This window comes from Pantherophis guttatus, chromosome 3 (assembly GCF_059756535.1).
Source record: "Pantherophis guttatus breed Tessera chromosome 3, ASM5975653v1, whole genome shotgun sequence".
NCBI classification, from domain to species: domain Eukaryota; kingdom Metazoa; phylum Chordata; class Lepidosauria; order Squamata; family Colubridae; genus Pantherophis; species Pantherophis guttatus.
In genome coordinates this window covers 76,943,383-76,968,969 of record NC_142065.1, presented here as the reverse complement: position 1 = coordinate 76,968,969, position 25,587 = coordinate 76,943,383, and the positions used below count along the sequence as shown (strand labels likewise).

Below are 25,587 nucleotides of genomic sequence, written 5' to 3'. Positions count from 1 at the left end.
TCAGGAGCGGTGTTACATGGGAGTGCCATGCTGCTCCCGTCACTACCCGCGCTGCTGCGTTCTGGACCAGTTGGAGCCTTTGGGTTCTCTTCAAGGGGAGCCCCATGTAGAGAGCGTTGCAGTAGTCAAGGCGAGAGGTTACGAGGGCATGAGTGACTGTGCACAGGGAATCCTGATCAAGAAAGGGCCGCAACTGGCGGATCAGGCGAACCTGACAAAAGGTCCCCCTGGTTACAGCTGTCAGATGTTCCTCCAAGGACAGCTGCGTATCCAGGAGCACTCCCAGATTGCGAGCCCTCTCTGTGGGGGCCAAAGACTCGCCCCCAATAGTCAGTGATGGAGTCAACTGACTATATCGGGATGCCGGGAACCACAGCCACTCAGTCTTGGAAGGGTTGAGCTTGGGCCTGTTCCTCCCCATCCAGTTGAAGTCCACAAGTCTTAAAGTTGCCAAGGTTGGAGACCGCTGCTATAAGAAGTAATAACTACACCAAAAAACATGTCACATGCAAACTGTTCAAAAAAATCATTGTTTCCAGGCCTTGTAGGAAGAACTGTATCTTGGTCCCTATTTTCATAAGGAAAGAAAATGAGTATTCATGGAATTACAAGCAAATGAACTGACCTCAGTATTTGGGAAGCTTCTCATCCAGATCAGAAATAAATAAATCTGTACCTGCTATGAAACTATTGTGCTACTTATCAAAAACCAGCATGGATTCGTCAGAGATAAGTCTTGCCATTCTAACCTGAATTCATGTTTTCAATGGATAACTTCCTTCGTAAGTTGTGGGAATGCTCACATATATTCAATCATATATTTTGACATAACATATTTCTAATTTCTATATCTCAGCAAATCACAAAAATATCCTCATGACATTCTGATTAGCAAGCTAGTTTAGTGTGAGATGGCTGCCATGACAATAAAGTGGATCATTAGAGTCTAGAAATGAAATCCTATGAAGACAGACTGGAGTTTCTGGGAATGTTTAGCCTTCAAAGGCTGAAGGGAAATATGACAGCATATTTTGAGGACCTAAAGGATATCACTGTTCTCTATATCTCTGAAAGCAAGTCAAGACATAATGGAAATACAGCAAAAATAACTTTTTTTTAAGTTACAAAAAGGCAGATTCTTGTTGAATGTTAGGAATACTTTCTTATTACTATAGTGAGGGCAGTTTGACAGGGAATCTAGTTATCCTTCAAGGTAATGGTCTTCTTCCCTGGAAACTTTCAAGAGAGATTGGACAGCTATCTGTCATGGATGCTTTAATCTGAACTTCTGCATTGAGTAGACAGTTGGAGTTAATAGCCAAAAGTAGCTCCTTCCAATTCTAATTCTGTGATTCTAAAAAATACATCTTGTTCGGTGTAATATGTTTTTTCCTAAGAATATTTGGTAGAAATGCAGTCTTAAAGCTAAACTCTTAAGCATACTCCTAAACTCAGTAGGGTTTATTTTTGAATAGATATATAAAGGATTGCACTGTTAGTGTTTTTAGACCCCAACCAGTGTAAAAGAGACAAGAGTTAGATGCAAGATCTAATAGAATAAATTCACAATGCAAGACACCTGATCTTCGTATATCAAAAAGAAATGTCAACTTCTGAAGAGCAAAGGAACTATATCTATCCAACTGTTACGGTTTATTATCACAATTTATGAGGTCAAAGTGGAATGTATGAATGAAAGTTTACAAGCCATGTTGTTAAGTGAGGTAAAATGCTTGAAAGCTAAAAATGTCAATTTTTTACATTGTTTAGATCAGCTGCCTGTTAGTTCCAACTTGCCTCATTTAAAGTAAATGGGGATATTTGCATTTTATACAATATATGAATTTCCATAGATGGATGGATGGATGGGTGGGTGAATGGAGAGAGAGAGAGAGAGAGAGAGAGAGAGAGAGAGAGAGAGAGAGAGAGAGAGAGAGAGAGAGAGAGAGAGAGAGAGAGAGAGATACAAATGGAATATATAACTCTAAGGATACTTATCTCTTCTATGAATGGGGAAGCTGTTTCCATACTTGATATCATTTCTGTGAAAATTTCATACTAAATTTGTTCTATTCCCAAATATTCAATTGCTTTATTTATTATGTCTACACCGTTGTCCATTTTGTACAAAATAACCATGTTACATTCTTTAAATCCTTAACAGTTTTGTAAATGTTCATAACCTTGGTCAGGTTTGTGCCTGACTTATGTTTTTTTTTAAAAAAAAGACACATATGATGTGTCAAAAAAAAAAGAGACACATATGACTTTTTTTAAAAAAAGACACATATGATGTGTCAAAAAAAAAGAGAGACACATATGACAATTTTAAAGATGTTATTTTACTCCACTTTTATTTTTATTTTTTACCTTTAACTCAAGTCAGTGAACATACGTAATACTCCTTCCTCCTCCTAATTTCCCCACATGTAGTCATAAGAAGGCAAGATCTCACTCTACCTTGAATGCCATTGAATCTTATCTAATCTGGTCTATGTAGAAACTGTTAGTCTGGGAAGATTCCCTGAGAAATAGACATGAGCAATCAAGTAATTAATTGATCTCTTCACAGGTAGATCTGGCTGGTCACAACTAACATTGAGTTCCATTTCAAGGACCACACCATTAAGTAAAATGGTTGCTAGGTGAATGTGAGAGAAAAAGAGAGACTGTGAATATGATTGGTTGCTGCCATCACCTTCAAATGAAGTCCTCTTGTACAGTTCTGACAGAATTAGTCTCACTCTGGTGTGTGCTATCATCAAGCACACAAATTTGGTCACAAATGCCTAAACTGGTCAGAAGATGAATTTTACTATCAAGATAGTAAAGTAAGGTAGGAGCAAGGTAGCTCCTAAATAAGGAAGAGGTACTGTATAAAAGTTTTTTTGGGGGAAAGCTGATGAGAATTTACCGTGTATATATATCAAACTCTTGTACATAAATCTAACAAATAAATAAACCAAATGTAAAACCTCAGTGACTATTGACTACTTTCACCAGAGAAAGAAAATAGGATTTGATGCGGTGGGGATGATGAGGACAGAGAAAAATGTGTTTTTCCCTACCCTTTATTTTAATGTTTCAAATTGTCTTCATAGAAACTCATTTTCCTTTAGTCAGCTTAATAATTGAATAGCTACTGAGTTGCTCTAGAGAAACCAAAATACACTTTTCCTCAGGCAGGCATCCTCCTCCAGGTGTTTTCTTTTTGCAAAATTACATACACTTAGGCAGTGGTGGAATTCAATTTTTTTTACTACTGGTTCTGTGGGCGTGGCTTGGTGGGTGGGTGTGGCTTAGTGGGCGTGGCTTGGTGGGCAAGGCAGGGGAAGGATACTGCAAAATCTCCATTTCTACACCACTCCAGGAAAGGATCCTGCAAAATCCCCATTCCCACCCCACTCCAGGGGAAGGATACTGCAAAATCTCCATTCCCACCCCACTCCAGGGGAAGGATACTGCAAAATCTCCATTCCCACCCCACTCCTGGGGGAAGGATATTGCAAAATTTCCATTCCCACCCCACTCTGGGGTGCCAGAGGTGATGTTTGCCGGTTCTCCGAACTACTCAAAATTTCCACTACCGGTTCTCCAGAACCTGTCAGAACTTGCTGAACTTCATCCCTGCATTTAGGAATGGTATACTGTATAAATAAAAAATAACTGTTAGTAGATGGCCTGATTAGGTTCTTTTGATTAGGGTCGTAAAAATGATAACCAGTAGACCCAGGTTTTTTTACTATCTTCTCTTGTTCTCTTCAGTTCAATAGGATTTGCTCAGAAACATCAAGAGCCCTTCTTGACAAATGAAAGAACCAATAGACCAGCATGTTAATCCACAGTGAGAATCAGAGACCATTTGAAAGCTTCCATTGGTTTGTTCCCATGAGTGATGGTTAAATTTGTGCAAAATAGACCACAAAATAAGTGAAGGAAGGGGGAAGGACATTTTAGAAGTGTCAGTGATGAATTTGGCAACACTGATTCAGGGCAATGAAGAATTTATGTTGGAAAGCAAAGCATTATCATTATCACCACCTTTATCAATATTCTTTTTTCCATGTAACTAACAAACATATCACATTTGCAAAAGTGAAACTACCATTGCTGATCAGAAGAGTATGAAAAAAAAAGGAGACCAAATCTATCACAAACATTAATTCACATAAAGATTTTGTATATTATTAAGAAGCAGAGAAGTGCATTTAAAATAATTGTGGCAGAATATAGAGACCAGTATTGGCTTAGCCCTAAATTAAATATTATGATTTTTTTTTAAAAAAAGTTACCTTTGAATAAGAATAGTTTCTGTATGTAGCAGTATTGAGGTATTCAATCGATTTCTATTGTTTCAGTTGAAGGTAAACATTTCAAATACAAAATATGGATTGCACAAAAACTTTCCCTTAGTAGTGACTCAACAAATATTGACATCTTCACTGATACTTCCTAAAAAAAATATTTCTATTCTGACCAGCTTGATAATCAGATATGTGTAGAGAGACATTCTCTGTAGGTTACAGCTAGGCACTGTATAATGTTAAGGGTACTGAATGTCTGTCAACCTTTTTAGGAAGGTAGGTAGGTAGGTAGGTAGGTAGGTAGGAAGGAAGGAAGGAAGGAAGGAAGGAAGGAAGGAAGGAAGGAAGGAAGGATCTACAACAATTGTTTCCCCAAGATTTACAGTTAGAGTAAGGCAAGTGAACAGGGGTGGATTCTACATACCTTTAATACCGCTTGCTTTGCTCGTGCGTGCACCTTGCTTCTGCCCATGCGCAGATCGCTGATGATGACATCTGGGGTGGTGGGCGGGGCCTCCCTCCAGTTTTACTACTGATTCTTGCGAACCGGTCTGAACCGGGAGCAACCCACCACTGCAAGTGAATCAGTTATTCCCCACCCAGAGTACTACTTCAGCCTAGGATAGATTTCTGAATGTGTAATATTAAGCTTCTCTTAAAGATTGAAAAAATTCTTAACAAATCCCACAATTGCATCTGCACAAACACCTCGTCTTTGAACTCAAGCGGTAATGTGTAGTGCTAGTTACTTCAGGAAATGGTTCTTCTCAGCAGCAGCTTAATTCCTTTGGATTTGGAATCTTGATGTATTAGAAATCCTTTGTATGATGAACTCTGATTTAAAACAATACTTTGGTTTCACAGAGTCAATTTCTTTAAACGTTACTTTGTTTTCCTTCTAAGGTAGGCTTTATTTTCCTAGAAGCCAAGTATAATCCACAATGCAGTTCCCTAGCTCTATTATAAACCCTCTGTAAATCAGTAACCTTTTCCCTGGTTATAAACAGAAAACAAGTTGCCATAGAAATAATGTACTATATACATCAGCTTCCAGTGTTAGAATTGCAATTTTCAGAACTGGCGGGCAGCATGGCCCTCTTGAAGATGTAAGAGGAAGAAGGCTGCCTATATTATTATTACTCTTAAATGCTTCGTTGAATTACATGAAATGCCATAGTTCAAAAATAACTTAATCCTGATGTAGGCTGATTTTATACACACACACAAACACACACAGTACATTTATATGCATCCTTTACTGCACAGTCTTAAGCTTTAAAGTATGCCAGCTAGGAAACTTCCTTATTTAGTTCAAATTTACTATACTAATCATTTTGGAGAAATGTTATATATCCTCTATGTATGACCTAAACGGATTAGGGAAGTCCAAACCCTAAACGTGTTAAGACCAGCTTCATGTTAGAATAATAAGAGTTATTTAAAAACATTCTTATTGAATTTAATGGGAAGCTGAAATACCATTACCACCTGATCTCCTGCTCTGCCCATCTCAGCAAGAAGAAACATATAATTTTGTATCTTCACATGAGGCGTCATAAAACAATGAACAGATGACTGAAAACTATCCATAAGTCTCTGCACAGTAATGACACAAAATAATCGTTATCATCACATATCGAAGCCAGCACAGCTCACCAAGAATAGTAATCGGTACATTTGTGATATGTCTGTATGCTAGTTTGTGCTAGCTTTGCTCATAAGGAGAGTAGATATGGTTTTGTTCTCATAGGAATGGTAGTCATAGCAGAGAGAAGGGGGAACAGAGATGGACTGGCTTTAGAAATCATCAGAGAAGAAACTGGGAAGAAGGGACATAACTGGAATGGAGGTAGCGGTTGGAGCTAGAGCTGTAGAAGCTTATGGCATTGTAAAGCAAGAGATTCTACAGTGGTATGATGTCACTCCTTAGACTTATTGGCAGAAGTCAAAGGCTCTATTTATGTTTCTGCAGTTATAGTATTTGGGATTATATGCAGTTCTGGTTAAAGACCACCATTCTGACTCAAGGCAGAGGCAGAGAATTGGTAAAAAAAATAATTTAGCTACTTTAAAAAGGCAAGGACTTTGCTAACTCTGGCAAACAGCTCAAACCTGGTGTTACAACTCCAGATTTCAGAACAGTGATGCCATTTAATAAGACAGCATGAGAAAAAGAAGAGTATAAAACTATCCCAAAACTAAGGAGGATGAAGACGTGGTGAAACTGGACATTGGGGTAAAGAAGGTTCCCTTTATTTTATGCTGAAGTTCCCAACACAAGGGAATGATACCCATAAAAGTCAATGCCTGGAAAGTAGACTGTTTTTGTAAACTGATAATGAGAGAACTTTATTGATTCCACAACTGGTTACAAATATACATAGAGTGGGTCCTTGGATCTTCCTCCTCCTCCTCCTCCTCCTCCTCCTCCTCCTCCTCCTCCTCCTCCTCCTCCTCCTCCTCCTCCTCCTCCTCCTCTTCTTCTTCTTCTTCTTCTTCTTCTTCTTCTTCTTCTTCTTCTTCTTCTTCTTCTTCTTCTTCTTCTTCTTCTTCTTCTTCTTCTTCTTCTTCTTCTTTGTTGTTCTTTTTTTTCCAACTAGGAAAGTCCCATTGTTGATCCTTGGATACCATTTAGAGATTTAAATCTCTAATTAAAAGCTGGATTTTGTTCTCCCAAGAAATGTTTGGGCTGTAGTGAGAAGACAGGGAATATTACAGAATTGTTTCAAGGCTGGGGAAATAAAATATTGGAAGAGCATATAGTATAGACTACAGCACTTCTTTCTTTCTTGTTTTGAACACTTTGTAGAATCCTTATCTATGGGATGCTTGATATCTGTGAGCTGGTGGTATACTGTTCAAGGGATAATGTTGAAGGCACCCTTCTTTGTGCCTGATGGATCAGGGATAGGAGGAAAAGCAAAATTGTCTACTGAAGGATATCTCTCTGTGTTGCTTGGACAGACTCCTCATCTATACCTAAAACACTGTTATTTGGTTGACAGCTTCTGTCACGAAAGTGCAAACCATATTATGCAAATTAAAATGTGCAATGCTGTCATAAATTGGTTACTAGAATAATGAGACTTGGATTTATCTCCCCATTTCTGTCATTTCCCCTCCCCCAACCCCAATCATAAAATACCCTTCTGGTACCGTGATTAACTTTAGAGATAAACATATATAGAAGAAAACATAACATACCAACCAAGGAGAGCACTACATATTTTGTGCAAATTCTATTAGAAGCAGTCATTTCTGTTTGCTAACTATAGAATAGTATAAACTAGCCTGCAGGCTGTATGAATGCTATACCCTGCTTACATGGCAGCATTAGTTAGCCCAATGAATTAATGAGTAAATGCAAAGATTTGAACAATCAGCCCTTCAGTATTTGCATGTAGTATTCTCATACTACATAATTACACCAAGCTCTAAATTAATTAAATTTGATTTTTCTGAGCCTGAACACTGGTCATATCCTCAGCTCTGCTATCATATAAAGTCATCAGCCTACATTCAATGTGATATTTTCTATCTCCGGCACTCTTAGCAATAGCACACAGAAACCGTTGTAAATGAGGATAGAGTTTACAGAGAAAGCTGATGTAGCTGTTGGTGGTTATTATCATTGGTGGTTGGTTAGTGCATGTATGTGTTTATTTCCAGTACTTGGGAAGAGAAAGAAGCAAGCTATTTGCATTGTGTTTGCTTTGTAATTATGTGAAACAACAATGTAAACAAATTACAATACATAGTTCCAGTGGACACCCGCCTACATCTGATTGCAGATTACAAGAAACTTGTAACGAAAAAAAAAAGAAAAAGAAAAAATGAAAGCCAACTACAATACAGTATTTATTTGCTGCTAACATACAATTAGTCTCTGACAATTTCAGTATTAATTAGAACTCTCTTTCCTCTCTACTTCCTGCTACTACAAAGCAGCTCTCTATTTTTAAATGTGCATTTTCTACAATTCAACCACACAGGAAAGCAATTACTTTTTCATTTGATTATGATTCAGGAATCTTAATACACTGGAGAGATATTGGAGCACTGATCCATAAATGCTGACCACCCCGCTTATCTTAACATCCAGCTAATTCGCATTTGCTCTTGTATTATGGTTTCCCTATCTTTTTCCCCCCCACAAAAACTGATAAAATATTACAAGTTTTTATTTTTCTGATATGCTTGAAAATAAATAAACACACTCACACAAACACACATACAACTTGATAGGGGCTAACAATCCAGTATACATTTTTTTTTCTTCATTTGCCATAATAAAAAGTTCAGTGTACAATATTATTTCAAGAGTTAGGCATTTTCAGCTACCGGCTTTAAGATGTACCTAGTAAGCTTCTAAGCTAAGTTTATGCCTGGTTAGTACCTAGATGGGAGATTATCAAGGACTTCTAGGGTTGTGGGATGATAGAGGAAATTGAAAATCATTCTGTAAGAAGACAACACATGGTTGTTCCTGAATATTGTAATAATCAGGAGTCAAACTTTGGCTTCTGGTAAGTACTTACACACAATTATGCAGATTGACTCCCAGTCAGTGGTGGGTTGCCCCCGGTTCACACCGGTTCTATAGAACCAGTAGTAAAACCTGTGGGAGGCTCTGCCAACCAACCCCGATGTCATTGTGCAGAAGAACGCGCATGCACGAGAGGGAAGCGAGCAAATGCGCTTGGCCCTGCTGCAAACTGGTAGTAAAGGTAAGTAGAACACACCCTTGCTCCCAGTGATTTCCCTGCAAGAATTTTGACATGATTTCAAACTACTATATATCTCCATTGTTCTTTTTCAGAATTTTTATTTTATTTTATTTTATTTTATTTTATTTTATTTTATTTTATTTTATTTTATTTTATTTTATTTTATTTTATTTTATTTTATTTTATTTTATTTTATTTTATTTTATTTTTTGTATACCACCTTCTCCAATAGCACTCAGGGCAGTGAACAGCCACGGTAAAACACAACATATAAAATTTAAAAGCAGTTTAAAAGGCATTAAATAATTTTGGCCATCAATTTAAAACAACCCAGTTAAAACCAATTACAAATTAAAACCAGAAGGATGGGATCAAGCCAGCCCAGCTAGATGAAATAGATGTGTTTTCAGGACCCGACGAAAAGTCCGGAGGCCTGGTATCATGCGTATCTCTGGGGGTAGGTCGTTCCAGAGGGCAATTGCCACCACAGAGAAGGGTCTCCGCCTGGGGGTCGCCAGCCGACATTGTCTGGCCGATGGCACCCTGAGGAGGCCCTCTCTGTGCGAGCGAACTGGCCGGTGGGATATTTTTATTATTATTATTATTATTATTATTATTATTATTATTATTATTATTATTTTGTTTTTACTTCCCTATCTAGAACATAGTCTGGAATTTTCTAATAGTCCAAGTCCTAGCCAGGGTCAACTACAAGTGGTGGACGTTGTGTTTCACTGGCATTGTGCTGCTTTTGTCATTTGCCTCTGAACCGTTTGGCCATTCCCACAGATTCTTCTTTTTTTCAACTTACATACAATGCTTTAAAAATGGAAAAATATTATCTGCAGAGGTTAATAATTATTGCCACTGCAGCAGGAAGAGAAAGAATATTTAACCATTTCTTCCTCTGCTCCATCGTTGAAAAAAATTCCCTTTTTAAGCTATTATTTTTGTAACAGTCCCAATAAAGTTTTTTTTTCCCAAAGCAAATGCTATTTTCAGATCACAGCAGATTAAATTTCTCCTCTATATCTGTCTACTGATAATTATAAGATTACAGAACTGATTCTATTCATTCTCATAAATATATATGAAGCAGCATATGAAAAATAACCCAATACATTTAATATCACCATATCTATTTTGGTCTTTATTTTCAAAGGTACTTTTCCATTCTTGAAAAAGATTTTTTTTTTTAAAAAAAAAAAGAATTTTAACAAGTCTGGGCTAGTCATGTAGCCTTGGCAATTTTCTAGCATTCCTTTCTTCTTGGCTTACATCAAGCCTAGGCCTTGTTGAGGGATAGCTACACATTCCTTTGCAAGTGTCACTAGTGTGGGAGAACCCACAAAGATTGATTAGGAGTTAACTGAATTATAAACACCAAATGTTATGAAGGGATGGAAGCCAGCTTAACTAAATTTGATGGAATCATTCAATCTTAACTAGAAGTATTGTTTAACAAAATATTTTTAAATGTTTGTGTTAATCTATAATTCCCATTGAACTCCAAAAAAATTTCACTTCTACACTATTTTAAGCAACTCTCTCAAGTTTCCCAAGATAAGTGAATAAATTGTTTCTGTTCCCATTGCATCAAGTTCTAAAAGTTGTGTTCTCGCACACGGGAGAAAGAAGAATTTAGTAATTCACATGCATAAAAATATAAATGGATGAAACACCGCCATGTTCTATAAAAGTTGGCCACTTCATTGTTACTGGCATTTTGAGCCAACAGAGACAAGAAAGTTCATGAAGAACCACCATAAAGTTTGTCTATGATCCTATTGAAGTGGTGTCCAAACCAAACATAGATTTCATTAAATTTTGCTGTGATGATGGGGAATTTTGGAATACATACCCCCACATATTTGGAAGGCAACAAATTAAAAAAAAAATGAAAACATTCAATACTGTAGTGAGAAGGAAGGTCAGCCCAATCAGTTATGATATGAAACAAACTAAATGTTAAACAGTAATTATATTTATGTAGTTGCTTACCAAGCACATCTAAATTATATGAAAGTAATCATGGGGTCACGATGGGTCTGACACAACTTTGCAACTAACAACAAACCAAAATATCTTTACAATCCCCATGGCATGTTACAACTTTTGAGCACCCCTGATATTTGGAAATTGAAAGTTGAAAAATTTGACATGCCCTACAATTCAGTTCAACTCAGTTATCGGTTGCCATACTGCAATTGTTGAAATTCGAAACTGTGAAGAAGGAAACAGTCAATCTTTATCTATGGATTCAATATAGTCTAAAGATTAGGAAATCTAGGATTACCCCAGCACTCTCTTTCTCTTGTGAAACTTTTGATGTAATACTATCCCCAAAGAGCTACATACATACCAACATAATGACATTTCTATCTCAAAATAAGTCACTAGGGCGTTTCAAAAAGACATATGGTAATAAGATGAAGAACATAGAAATACCTATGTGTTATCTTACTTTAAACAGAGAGAGATAGTGAGAATATGTATGTGAGACAGAAAGAAAAAAAAGGCAAAAAAGAGAGTTTCTGTTTACTGATTTATCATCTGCTTTATTGTATGTAATTTATAGTGATGTATTATTTTAAAAGTGAAATGTAAAATACAGGGAAAAAATGTTCAGTCTACTATGAATGATAAAATATGACATATGTGAGTGTAGCATCAATCTTCAACATTATACATATAAATATACTCGAGTAAGTTGTACTGAAATTTTTATCATCCATTGTAGCATTGATCACTATATTCAAATTGGCTTTGTTTTGCACAGTAGATTCCTTTTATTTCCATTCTAAAGGTAAAAAAAATAGAGTAGCACAGAAGCTATAAGATGAAATCTGTTATATCCACTGTAAAACCTTGTTCTATGTACTGTCAAGGACTTTGGAGTACTCATATCAAATGATCAAAGTGCCAAAGCCCACTGAAACAACATCGGCAAAAAGGCATTAAGAGTAACCCTAACCTAATCTTGCATAGCTTCTTCTCCGGTAATATCACACTACTAACCAGAGCATACAAAACATTTGCTAGACCAATTCTCGAATACAACTCATCTGTCTGGAACCTGCACTGCATATCAGACATTAATACAATCGAACTTATCCAGAAATATTTCACAAGAAGAGTCCTCCACTCCTCTGCTCACAACAAAATACCTTATGCCACCAGACTTGAAATTCTGAACCTAGAAAACTTAGAACTATGCCGTCTTTGGTATGGCCTAAGCGTAGCTCATAAAATTATCTGCTACAATGTCCTACCTGTCAATGACTACTTCAGCTTCAACCACAACAATACACGAGCACACAATAGATACAAACTTAAAGTGAACAGCTCCAAACTCGATTGCAGAAAATATGACAGAGTAGTCAATGCCTGGAATACACTACCTGACTCTGTGGTTTCATCCCCAAACCCCCCAAACTAAGACTGTCTACTGTTGACCTCATCCCATTCCTAAGAGGTCTGTAAGGGGTGTGCATAAGAGCACCATCGTGCCTACTGTCCCTGTTCTAATGCTTCCTCTATTTATATCTATTTTATGTATTCGATTCATGCTTATACTTATATATATATTACCTAATATGTTCTTGACAAATAAATAAATATATATTTATATATATATATATATATATATATATATAAATAATAAATGTGTACACACACACACACACACACACACACACACACACACACACACATATATACATATATACATACACACACACACACACACACACACACACACACACACACATACTGGAATTAATATTCCAAGTACTGTAGAGCGTTTAGGATCAGAGATAGAAAGAAATAGAATAATCCGTTGCTATGTCTCCCTTCTAGTACTACTAAACAAACACAACTGAGATGGTAATGCTGTGATCTATTCTAAGAATATTGTGGGGAAAACACCAGACAATTATCCATGATCTTAAGATAAAGGGCAACTTGCTAAACTGTCATTGCATTTCACCTTCGTTTCTGTTCCTGAATGACTAAACTAGTAAAACTCATTACAAAAGAATGGGCTTGAGGTTGCAAAGGTGTGAATCACAGGCTAAGGCTAGAATATAAGGAGGAACCAAAGTTGAAAAGAAACCATTTTTAGCACCTCCCTGAAGCATTTTTTTCTGAGAATCAGAAATTGCTGGGCCACAGTAGTTGATGAGAACCTTCTTATGGCTACTGAGGAGAAAAAGAACACGAATATTGCAAAGAATCATGAGATGAATGACATTTTGAACTGTTCTGTGACAGGATACAGGTATGGCTTTAGGAGAAGAAGATGAATGTTGGCTTTTTATCTCCATCTCCACGGTGAAGCAGTAGTTCAGGCATCAGTAAATACTGCTATAAACTCTTCCTTTTACTACATGTGAAACTGTTGTGGTGGCCCTAAGCACCATGCCACTTTTTAAAATGAGCATTCTTTTCTAATTTAGAGAGCAAATACCAAGAGGATTCTTACATTATTACTGAACTTTGCAGAAGGTCATTTCAGTCTATTTCCTCCCAAACAGGGGGAAAAAAAAATCTCAGAGTTAGTGTGGACCAATCCATTGAAAAATTATTTAGAGTGGTGCATCTGAGTTCTAGAAATGGAAGAAAAGAAGACTCAAGGTGTTTCACACCTGGTCAACCTCAAGACTCAAAAAGATTCATGTGTTCTTGTAGAATTGTGCTTTTCAAGGCTCTTAAAAACCTGAGCTCATGTAAACCTGAAATCAACAGTGGTTGTCTTTCCATGGCAAGAATAGCCCAGAGAAAGTCTGTTGTGTCTCTTTTAGATTTTCCATCCACTGCTAAGAGTTATATTTTTTAATAGGCATGTGGAAGTCAATCAAAATAACATTAAATCACATAGCTATCAAAATATATATTATATTTCAACATTTTGATTATTTAACCTTATTAACCTTCATTTTCAAATGCTTTCAGATACTGCCTGGGAATTGCTCAGTGGTTATATTAGGATAGGTGGAAAATGTGGGCTTTGCTTAACTCTGAAGTTACTCTCTATGTATTAATTTTAAACAGGAATGTTTCCATTGATTCAAATCGCTGTCTGGACCTAAGAACAAAATTTGATTTTTTTTTATTTCAATGAATGTAATCAAAATCTGTCTTTGCTAGACTCTGATTTGATATGTCAAAACTACAATATAACCAATGATAATAAATGTGTAATAAAACATGGAACTATGTGGCGATCTCATGAGCACAGAATATGGATATCCCAACCTTGATGCTTGCTGCAATTTACAAATTACAGAAGAAGATAATATGCTGTTTATTTATAAATCTGCCTGGGATTTGTGGATGAAGAGAGCTATATAGTAAGACTCACAATTGTCACTGTTAAAAAGCAAGTTGATAATCACTGACTAGTTGATGAAGGAAGTTCTTGCAGACTTCAGCAAGCATCCAGACTTGCTGTATTTGTTTAGAGAAAGAAGAGAATGTCACAGCTGGCTAATTTTTCATTAAGTAGCAGCACATATTTTCCTACACATTATTTATGAGTATTTTGGTTGATGTAGACAACCTGAGAAGCTTCTTTAAAAGCTCAATAAAGGATCACTGCATTAACATGGGACGTCTAATTCTGAACTCCCAGGACAACCAATTCAGAGGTGGTATTCAGACGGTTCATACCGGTTTGGGTGAACCTGTAGCGGAGATCACCCCACTCATCCCACCCCACCCCACCTATCCTGCCCACCCTGGCTCTATGACGACCTATTTAGACACATTTTCAAGGCTGGGCGCATACACAGAAGGTGCGGAAGTGAGCAAAGTGCATGCACAAAAGAATGGGTGTATGCATGTAAGGCATGCACCCCGCGAAACAAGCATGTGCACATGCGGCAAACCAGTAGTAAGAATATTGGAAACCCACCACTGAACCAATTGTGCAAAGACACCCAGACAAAGGAAAGCAAGTCATCTTTTTTTGTTTGTTTGGGCATTCCTCTGCCTCCTCCTCCTCTTTAGAGAACCTTGACTGAAAGAAATAAAATTGAGGACAGCTATCATACTCCAGCTGGTCCAAAACGGCCTGAAAGGTGTTGGCTGGACCAATGATCTACTGAGCATTCACTGATGATCTACAAATGGCCATATTAGCCACATGCCTGGTTTGTTTTCCTCTTTTTAATGTGTATGAATATAGAATTTTAAATCAATTAGCTTAATAGTCCAGGAAACCTCGTGTGATTGCAAATGGGATATTATGGGGAAAGTTTCCCTCTCTCCCCTGCCTGAGATGATCGCATATGCCAAGTAGCAAACAACACCTTTTGTTTTAGGTTACATGGTTTTAGATGGGACTTATTTTCCTCCAGCCCAATCTGTGCTTGTTTATTTTCACTGTATTCTATTAGAATGATGTGCGGGATGGCAGCCTGAATATAATGCCAAATGAGAGCCATACAAAGTTCAATGGATTTTAACAGCAGGTAAATGTGCACAGGATCAGATTTTAATTGTATAGTCCTCAGCATCATTTTTTATAATCCCTATAACTGGGATCTTCTTCATACACTTATTCTAGACTAGACAGATTTGTGGAGAGCAGACATAACACTTTTGACTTTAATTTAAGTTCAATAATACGGATGCTTTTCAGTACGTTGGAATGAATTAATGGTATGTTTCATTAACGTAGACTTGGAACTTATTAGCATTAGCCAGTTGTCAGTCATCAGAATGGGCCATTACAGGAGTCAAACTCTGTGAGATTAGTGGCTATACAAATTGGCATCCTTCAGTCTCAAGAGACTATGGTATCGTGCTCTGGAAAGAGGTCCTAAAACAGCATTTAGTGTGACTAAAAAGGCCAATTTGAGAGTGGCAATCCCTTCCACACTGAGGGCAGATACATTCTGTCCCCTGCCCAGCCCCCAGATTTCACTGGTTCCAGGACTGTATATATTTGCTATACAAATATTTATTTATTTATTTGATTTCAAATAAATCTCAAAAAAGTGACTATGGGAAGCATACACGGGACAGGTTTCAAAGCCCATTGCTACCGGTTCGCTTGTGGGGATGTGCACAGAAGCGTCTAGGTGGGTGGGCGGAGCTTCCTGCTGCCTCCACCGGTTCTGCCAATCCAGACCAAACCAGTAGCAACCCACCACTGACCATACACCATAAAACAGGGAAAACAATTAAAATAACACAAAAGATTTATAAACAAAGTTAATAAGTAATTAAATAAATACTCCCCTCCCCCCACTAAACTTTTATACTTTTCCCTGGTATTTTCCTCCCAACCCCAATACCTCAAGTGCCTTGAAAAATGATTAAATAATATATTGCTGGACTGATTTCCTTTTTTTTAAAAAAAAAACCTTGGAACAAATAACTAATTCAGGAAAGAAAAACATATTTTTTCTGAAAAATAAAAAGTGCCAGATTTTGAATTGTCAAAATCAACTTCTATTGTAAGGAATTAAGCACTATGTTATTTAGTAGCTGAATAGTAAAGGTCACACCAGAAGATATTAGAGACCAAGAAGACAGGAAGGAATTTATATTTTAAAGCTGCTTGTTGTATATTCATATATGTATGCACATTTTGATGCTTTAATTATATACAGTGTGTGTTTAATTTATAGACAACACCATCTATTTTTTATAGCTGTTTGATTGTTTAATTATTTTATTTGTGATTTAATAGGGTGGACTATTTATTGTTGTTTGTTACATAATAGCATTGTATCAATGGTCATTTTATTGGTAAGACTGAATCCTGCCAAGAGTCACATGACTGGGACAGACAACAAAATCAAATAAACGAAAGTGTCATTCTTCCAAGCAAAAACATTGATGAGATCTCATCTACACATAGATGGAGTGTCTTCCCTCTTTAAGATTTTTCTTTCTTTCTTTGGTCCTGTAAGAAATATATAGTTCTGAATGAAGCCGAAATTGACATTCAACTACTAAATTAATTTGCCACTGCTTTTTTTTATGTTTGTTTACACATCATTCCTTCCTCTTATGGAGCAGTAACTTTGCTTTTATATTTAGAACTTGTTGCTTACCTCCTGACTAGGCGGTTCTGTTGTTCAATGTAGTTAAATCATAGGCAAAGTGAGTTATGCATCATATGTAACATTATATATAGTATGTAACATATATAATGTTACATATGATGTGTGTGTGTGTGTGTGTGTGAGAGAGAGAGAGATTAATGAAATCAATAATCTTCTTCACAAAAAATAGTAAAGCCTTTGATGCACAAACATAAACAAGTTCTTCTTTTCAAGCTCCACTACCTTTGCTGATATGATGGTGCTGTGACTATTACAAGAGATACAATTCCCCATCTTTAGCTGAACTAAAATTAGGCTCCACCTGCAAGATGTTAATAAAATCTTATGCAGCTGCATTCCAGTTACAAGTCCTCCAGATTGCTTTTTTGGAAAACTGTGTGAATTTTCAGCAGGCACACAATTTAAACAAACAAACAAACAAACAAACTCCCTTTTGCCTAACTTCCTACCCCAATGCATTATTAATAAGAAATAAAAATTATAACTTTAATCATGCTGACATGTAGTCTCAGAAATAGATCCTTTTAAAATTCAATTCGGTATTACATCTTTTTGTATTTAACCAATTTTCCCCAGATGAAGCTAACAATGTCCTGTAAGTTCTTACTTGGCAGCTTCTTTTCTGCAATTCTCATTGTTAGAGTGGAATTCCTATTATGACTATATTCAAACCCATATTCTTATTAATGGCTTAAAAATCCTTACAATATCATGTTGGTTACAAGTTACATTTTGGCTGAGAAAAGTTCACAAAATAAATAAATTAAATCAGGGGTCTGCAACCTTAAACACTCAAAGAGCCATTTGGACCCATTTCCCACAGAAAAGAAAACACCGGAGCCACAAAACCCTTCCCGTGCCTGACTATTTCTTGAGCGGCCACAAAACTAGCATATGTAATAGAATTAATCATTCTCTTTTCTTCTGAAAATATTCTTTTCTTGGATTTATCCATGGTTGGCCTACCGGGGATTGAAAAGCTCAATAAATCATGTGCCGGCAGGTATCGCACATTGGCGGTTGTGACGCATATTTTGAGTGTCAGAGAGCCGCAGCAGAGGGGTAAAAGAGCCACATGTGGCTCCAGAGCCACAGGTTGCTGACCCCTGAACTAAATGAACACTGCTCACCAAGGAGAGGATTCATTGTACTGAAGAATAGAGTTCATTTAGAATCCATCTTCAAGACATTGCATTAGCCAGTTGGTCAAATAATCTATTAACTGTTATTGTTATTAATACCAAACTTGTAGTAGAAAAGTCTTGTTTATGTTTTTATTTATTAAATTTATATGTTGCCTTCTTACTATCTAGAATGACTCTGGACAGCTTACAATGGCAAAACCCATTAAATAAGAATGTAAACCGCTACCTACAATCTTCTGTTCAATAAGGTAAAATTACTGGAATTATGAAAAGATTTCAGTGTACAATAGCATTCGTATGAACCCAGTTTCAATGCAATAAACTGAATATATATTCACTAAATGAAGTGAATATATATTTAGTGAATAACATATATTCACTAAAATATGTGACTAAAATAGTCACATATTTTTGTTATCAATATTTTGCTATTGCGTTGTACTATATGAATATTATACACTGTAACAAAGAATCTGTGAGGAGTTTAATATTCTAAATGTGTACATATCTGACACCAACAAATCTAGCAAAGATTTTTGGGGTTTTATTAAAAGCTAACCTATTTATTGTTACATTATGGTAGTTTTCATACATATCATGATGCTATTTTATTTAAGTTTTTCAATTAACATAAGTCTATTGGGAGTTTTACCCTTTTCTTACACTAGAAAAACACTAGAAGGACTATTCTGACAAAGAACAAAACAGAAGAGATAAGAGGGGAAAAAGTGGGAAATGGGGTAAATATAAACAAATGAAATTTCAGGTTTTGTTTGGCACTCACCAACTAAAATAACATCTTTCCCATCAAGACCCAGCCCCTCTGCTCCCATGAGGGAAGATCTGTTGAAGGTTGAAAGTGCCTCCTCAATGGTACCCTGAGAACATTGTGCCTTCCAAGAAAAGAATGAATCTAATTTTTAGGTCAGTGTTTCTCAGCCTTGGGTACTTCAAGAAGTCTAGACTTCGATTCCCTGAATTCCTGCCTGGGAAATCCTGGGAGTTGAAGTCAGTATATATTAAAGTTGCCAAGGTTGAGAAACACGGTTTTAGGTCTTTGAGATGACTCAGAAGAAGGATTCTACTCTTCCACAGGATGTTTAGACTACCATACATTTAGGCAGATAGGTTAATTATTGTTTTATCTGTTGCTGTTGTATTTGATTGTAAACTACCTTGAGTCCATGGAAGGAAGCAGTTTTTTAAACATATATAAATAAGCAAACAAACATACATATGTTTCAGTTTTGCTGGATTTAAAAGAAGGAAACAAACTAAATCAGACATTGGTCATCTTCACATCCTAGTCCTTTAAAAATGCTTCTCAAAAAGAAACAGTTTGCACTGGGTTGTTTTTTTTAAAATTATTATTAAGAAAACACATTATCATTTAAATTTGAAAACTGAACTGAATGGTTGGCTAAAATGAAATTAAAAGTACAATAGAATACTTAGGTCAAGTGCTGGACAGCTGGTTGTACTCAAAATCAAATAAATGAGAAATTGTCCTCTCAAAATTAAGTCTGTGGTTTTTCAGTCTCATTAATTATCAGCCTGGCCTAGCTGTAAAGCCATGTAATTGGTATAATTTTGATGGGTTCTTTTTAAAAGGAAATCATGTTTGACCCTCTAGTTAATGCCATAATTTATTCTCCATTTTAGGATATTACAGCACGTCAGTAATTTAATCAAAGAAGATGACCAACCACCATGGCTTCAGCAGTTTGTTTATTTGTGCTATCTAATCACAACTGTCAATATATACATCTAAACAATGCATAGAAATGCTTGCTTCTTTCTTCCCCATAAGTCATGGATGACTTGACTGTGTCCTAAAAGAGAGTAACTTTTAGGCCAGAATATTGAAAAGGATTTTGCATAACTATAGAACCAGAAAGTAACCACTAGATACATTTTGTTCCCATATAATCCAGTAGTCCAAATGGAAAGTGTATCCAAGGCAGCTTCAATTTGTAGTACAAATTTATATTCTAAGTCACAGTCTCCGGGGGTACCGGTATATTTTTTCTGGGTGATGGTGATGGTGGGGGAACTGCAACACAGAAAAGCACAGTGAAATTGCCTGAAAGCCTACTTATAAATAAGACTCACAATGGATACTATCTTGGTTAATGAAAAAGGCTGAAAGCAATGCTTCTGAACATCTCCCAAAGCCATTTTACTAGTTTCCCAGTGTGATTTTTGCTTTTTATTTAATCATTGATGACATAAAAATAAAGCAAAAGATTGGGCTGAGAAAAAGAGAAAGAAGACCTTTGTACCTACGTTAAAATCTCCATAGCCTCTTTTGGTTGAACTGAAAATGATGCATCCAAAAGAAATAGCTCAAGATTTACAGTAATTCTTCTTAGCTATAGAGTTGACATCACAATGCTTTTCCTTTAAAGCCCCTTTTTATTATTACTGTAGTGGGCTTTTAAATTATAGAGTCTTTATGGAGTCAAAGGTATGTGTGTGTTTGTGTTTGTACACATACACAGATATATAATCAACCAAGCAGGGAAAAAGAAATCACCCAAGGATAATTTAAAGTGAATGCTTACCTATTAATTGAGAGGAAAGTTAGACAACTGGCAGTAGCTTGAAACAGTGGCAACAGAGACAGGATAAGAATATTTAATGGGGACAGTAAATTCATGCTACAATAGGGTATAGATTTCTACTAATGCATGGGAGATAGCATTTCATCTTAAATGTAGACAAACCCCCACTGATATATTGTATAGTAGGAGTAAAAGTGTGGAGGACAAGCAAGTAGGTTTCAAGTGATTTGTAGTAAACCTTGAAATTCTGGCTCTTATGGCAAGGAAATTTCTGATCCATAGAAACTACAGGGAAGTGACTTTTTCTACTTGAATTATGTAGTTGGTGGTATTTTTGTTTTCATTCAAATGAGTTTTGATTTGCATCTAATTCCATTGGTAGACTTTGGAATGCTATTAAAAAGCAAAATAGAAGTGATGAAGTTGAAATTTATCCAACTCTGATTTTTATATATTTCTATGTAACAGGGCTACTACTATCACAAAAGCCCACATGATCACTAGAGGTTACGAAGGACATGTAAAAAAAAATCTCTTTTTCATTTTTTTCATTTCAGTTAGCTGGAGAATTCTGAGAGTTTAAGTCCACATAACTTCAAGTGGCCAAAGTTAAGAAACACTGATCTGATAATTATCCAGACAACACAGGTATTACTAGCTCTAATATTTAAATCAGTAACACCCAACATTGTCAGAATATCAAATTGCATGCTGTTCAGTTTATGACATTACTTGCACCAGACTGAATTTACTAAAGTGGACACTCCTTTTCTGTAGAAATGTTCATATTATTACTTATGCTTTAATTCCTGAATCCATTGCTTTACCAATGAACAAGATATAAAAAGTCCCTGTGAATGTTTACTGTAGAGATTGCATTGTTTTGTTAGAGGGAGAATTAGGGGATTATCAGAAAAGCCATTGGCTAGAAGAAAGAGGATTATTGAACTCCATAGATGAGCAAAAGATATATCAGAAAAATATAAGGGTTTGTAATCAGCTTGTTCTAGTCTCAAAATCTTAGAACACTACATTTCCTCTCTCCCAAAGCAAAGGCAGGCATTCATTTTGACCATAAGAAAGAAATCATACTACTGAAATTCTGTCATTAAGTTCACGTCAAATACACTACATTTATAAGCTGGCATACAATGTTGTCACCTCACTTAGGGCTTATGAAGTATGATCCTATTGTGAATTTTTCAAGCATTCCAGCCTCAGAAGGCCTTGCCATAAGACCCAGGAATTTGATTTGAAATCCAAAACTTCCTAGAGGCAAAAGGTTGAAGAAGGCTACAGTAGGAATAAATTACATTTTCAGTTAACTTTCCTAAACTTATCTCCACATTCAGAAATATTCCTTCTAAAATAAAATAAAAAAATAAGATGGATCCACAAATTCTAGCAACTATACAATGCTAAGTCCCCTACGGGCATCTGTGGCCTGCTTTCCATAGAGGTCTGTATTCAATCGTGTAGAAGATTTGGCAGGACTAGGCAGTTGCTTACATTACAGTGCTTGCAAATCTGTATGGAAAGAGCCTGTTCAATAAAAAGGTGACAATCATTCAAAGGAAGTAGCACTATTTTTAGGTCAAGAATATAAAATAGCTCTACTCACAGTAGCCATTCTCCCTCTCCTGCCATCAGAGACAATGAAACATTTAAAGAACTGCATGGCATTAAGAATTCAGCAAGACTGGACTTCTGTCATGAAGAACAGGGAAGGACAGCTAGGAACAGGAACCAATTAGATGTTCTTACTTGTAAAATGACATCATATAGCCGTTAAAGGAACGACCCCTCTATCAGGAAGGAAAAGTGGAAACTTTGCAGATATTCCATCTTAGAACTGCCAAGTAGTCTTAAAATCACTCCATCTTAATACATAATTCCTATCTCCCTCTCATCAGAATGACTGGCCTTTAGCAATTGAATGACAGCAGAAATATAGGCAAGAAAGCTTTCCTAATTACTGCAGCCTTCCTCAGCTTCATATCTTCCTAATATATGGGACATCAACTGCTCTCCTGCAGTTACAATATCTGCATCTAATACAAACTTTGGAACTGAACAGAATATAGAACCTCTGTAAAATAAGATTGTAATTGGAAATCATTGAAAACATTTTTGCATTCATCATCATCATCATCATCATCATCATCATCATCATCTATTCAACAAGATTCAAAGACTTGTGGGCTCTGAATATGTTGGATTCACGTGCCTACATTGCAATCGAAATGAGGTAGGAATTGAAGTTATCTCTTTTTTTCACCAACAGAAATCACCTTAGTATTCAAGCTTATTTTTTAATATCTGAATTAGTATTACTATTTATTTCTTAAATGCTAAACAGACAGAAATCCCCATCTGTAATTTTAGTAAGAATCATTATTTTTGAATATTTCAAGGAAGAAAAGAATTAGATATCAGATGCTTCTCACTTGCTGGATATAAAAATATATTGCACTAAAAATACAATCACAACCGCCTCCAATGACATTTATCAGATACATTTAAATATCCTGATAAATTTGTTTGTTATTGAGCAGTAATAAATGACCTATATCTTATATTTCTTCACTCTACATTTTCAGGGAGAGATAAGTACAATTCAAATGCTATATAAATCAAACTGGGCTTGAATAGTGTATGACATCAGATAAAACTTGAGTAGTGTCTATCATCTGATTTAAGATGACTTACACTCTTGAGTTAATGGTTAAAGTAAGTTTCTAATTTGTCCAAACTCTCCATAAACAATACAAGATATTTGTGCTGATATGTTTATTTATTTATTTAATAAAATTTATATGCCGCCCTATCTCTGAGGACTCAGGGCGGCTCACAACAATAAAACAACCAGTTAAAAATATAAAATACATAATGTACATATATAATTTATATTAACACTCCCAAAATCTAAAAGCCTTCTCAGTCCAGGCTGGGCGATGTAAACAACCATGTTTTTAATTCGTGGTGGAAGGTGCGAAGGTCAGGAGCCAACCGGAGCCCCAGGGGGAGTTGATTCCAAAGGGTAAGCGCACCCACAGAGAAAGCTCTACCCTGGGAGTCGCCAGGCGACACTGTCTAGCTGACAGCACCCGGAGCAGGCCCTCCCTGTGAGAACGCACCGGGCGATGGGCAGCTGTTGCTGGCAGCAGATGGTCCGCCAAATATTCTGGGCCTAAGCCATGTAGGTTATCACCAGCACCTTGAATCTCACCCAGAGGTGAACGATGTTCCCATCGTTTATATAATATGATATTTTCTTTAATGTTATTTGAAGTGTATTGCTGTTGTAATGGGTTCATAAAAATAGTTCTCCTGTTTGAAATTATCTCCATCCCTATTAAATTCAGTTTTTTGAATTAAAAAAAAACTTTGAGCATACAAACATGAGTGTTGACAATGAGTGCTGTACGTGTAAAAAAAAAGACACATTTCAGGGCTTTTAGCAATCCTGCATTAATTGTAAACAAACTATTTCTAAGTCTGCTGATCACAAAATAAAGGGAAATACTTGAGAGATATGGCATACCTGAAAGTCCTGGATCATCAAAAGAAGCAGACCAAATTTGGTGAAGATGGCATTGGGAATTGCCCTCAAAATTGCAATTAAAAACGTGGGACAAGAATTCTGGATCGTGACTGAATTTAGGAAGATGAGAAAGAGAGTTCCATTAAACACTGGAGGCAATTTTCACCCAGGTGACATTGTTAAGCTTGGAATGGCTTGGAGTCTCTTTAACAATCTCCACCTAACACCTTTCCATATGGTTTAGTATTAGTTTGGAAAACCGTCTGTATGTGCACAGCTGAAAAAGAACACTGACACTCCAGTCCAGATGGCACACAATTTAATCACAGAAACCTTGGGAAGCTTTGCAAGACTAAGGAGCAGGCTGCTTTCCCAGTTGTAGGACTTTTTTCCTCACCTGCCTCTTACTACCTGGAGTCTGATCCAGGACATTTCACAATCTATATCAAACCTGATCTCAATCCTGGTTAGGTTTTGTTCAGCCCATTTAAAAAAAAAAAAGAGCTTAGCAATGGACATTCTGGTCTCAAAAACCAATGTTAACCCAGGACTACCTGAAATATTTTGTGACTCATTTGCTCAATCATATCTTATAACATTATACCCAAAGCTATATGTTACAACATTTTGCTGAAAACATTTTTAAATCTAAACTATTTGCATTAAAAAATAAAACCCTAATGCTTTATTTTTAAGATAATGTTCTTTAAATGGCATTGATTTATTTTCCTGTTAAATAAACGTAGATAAAACTCTGCCTGAAATCTTCAAGACATCCTGACAGCCTTAATCATCCCTCAACATGTCAACACTCCCTGGGTGGAACATATTGAATGGATGCTCTTTCCATTTAACCAGGCACGTAGCAGTCAATGTTGGACCAAGACTGGGTTATCTGAAGTCCTTATTCAGCTGTGGAAGTTTACTAGGTGATTTTGCGCCAAACACTATCTCTTAACTAGCTTAAGTCACAGGATGTTTGTGAGAATAAAAAGAATACAGAATTTTTACCTCATCAGGAATTCTGGAGGAAAGGCAGAATATAAATGCAATCCATACCAATAATAATAATAATAATAAAAATAAAAGACTGCCTTCTGTCAAAAACTCAGTGGGCACTAATGAGTTAAGCAGAACTTTTCACCAAGAATATGTTTACAGAAAAGAACCATCTGAGCAAGCAACCTTTTGGTTTCTAGATGTTTTGAATTACAACCTCTGTAAC

General features: G+C 36.3%; 1 long non-coding RNA gene across 1 annotated transcript in view; it reads left to right on the top strand.

Moving 5' to 3' along the window:
- LOC148114637 (uncharacterized) overlaps positions 1-20,229 on the top strand; it is a 114,861-nt gene extending 94,632 nt beyond the window's left edge. Inside the window, exons 4-5 of the long non-coding RNA XR_015733134.1 lie at positions 18,423-18,502; positions 19,917-20,229. This is a non-coding gene — a long non-coding RNA (uncharacterized LOC148114637). The remainder of the gene's footprint in view (positions 1-18,422; positions 18,503-19,916) is intronic.
- Positions 20,230-25,587: the final 5,358 nt, after the last annotated feature.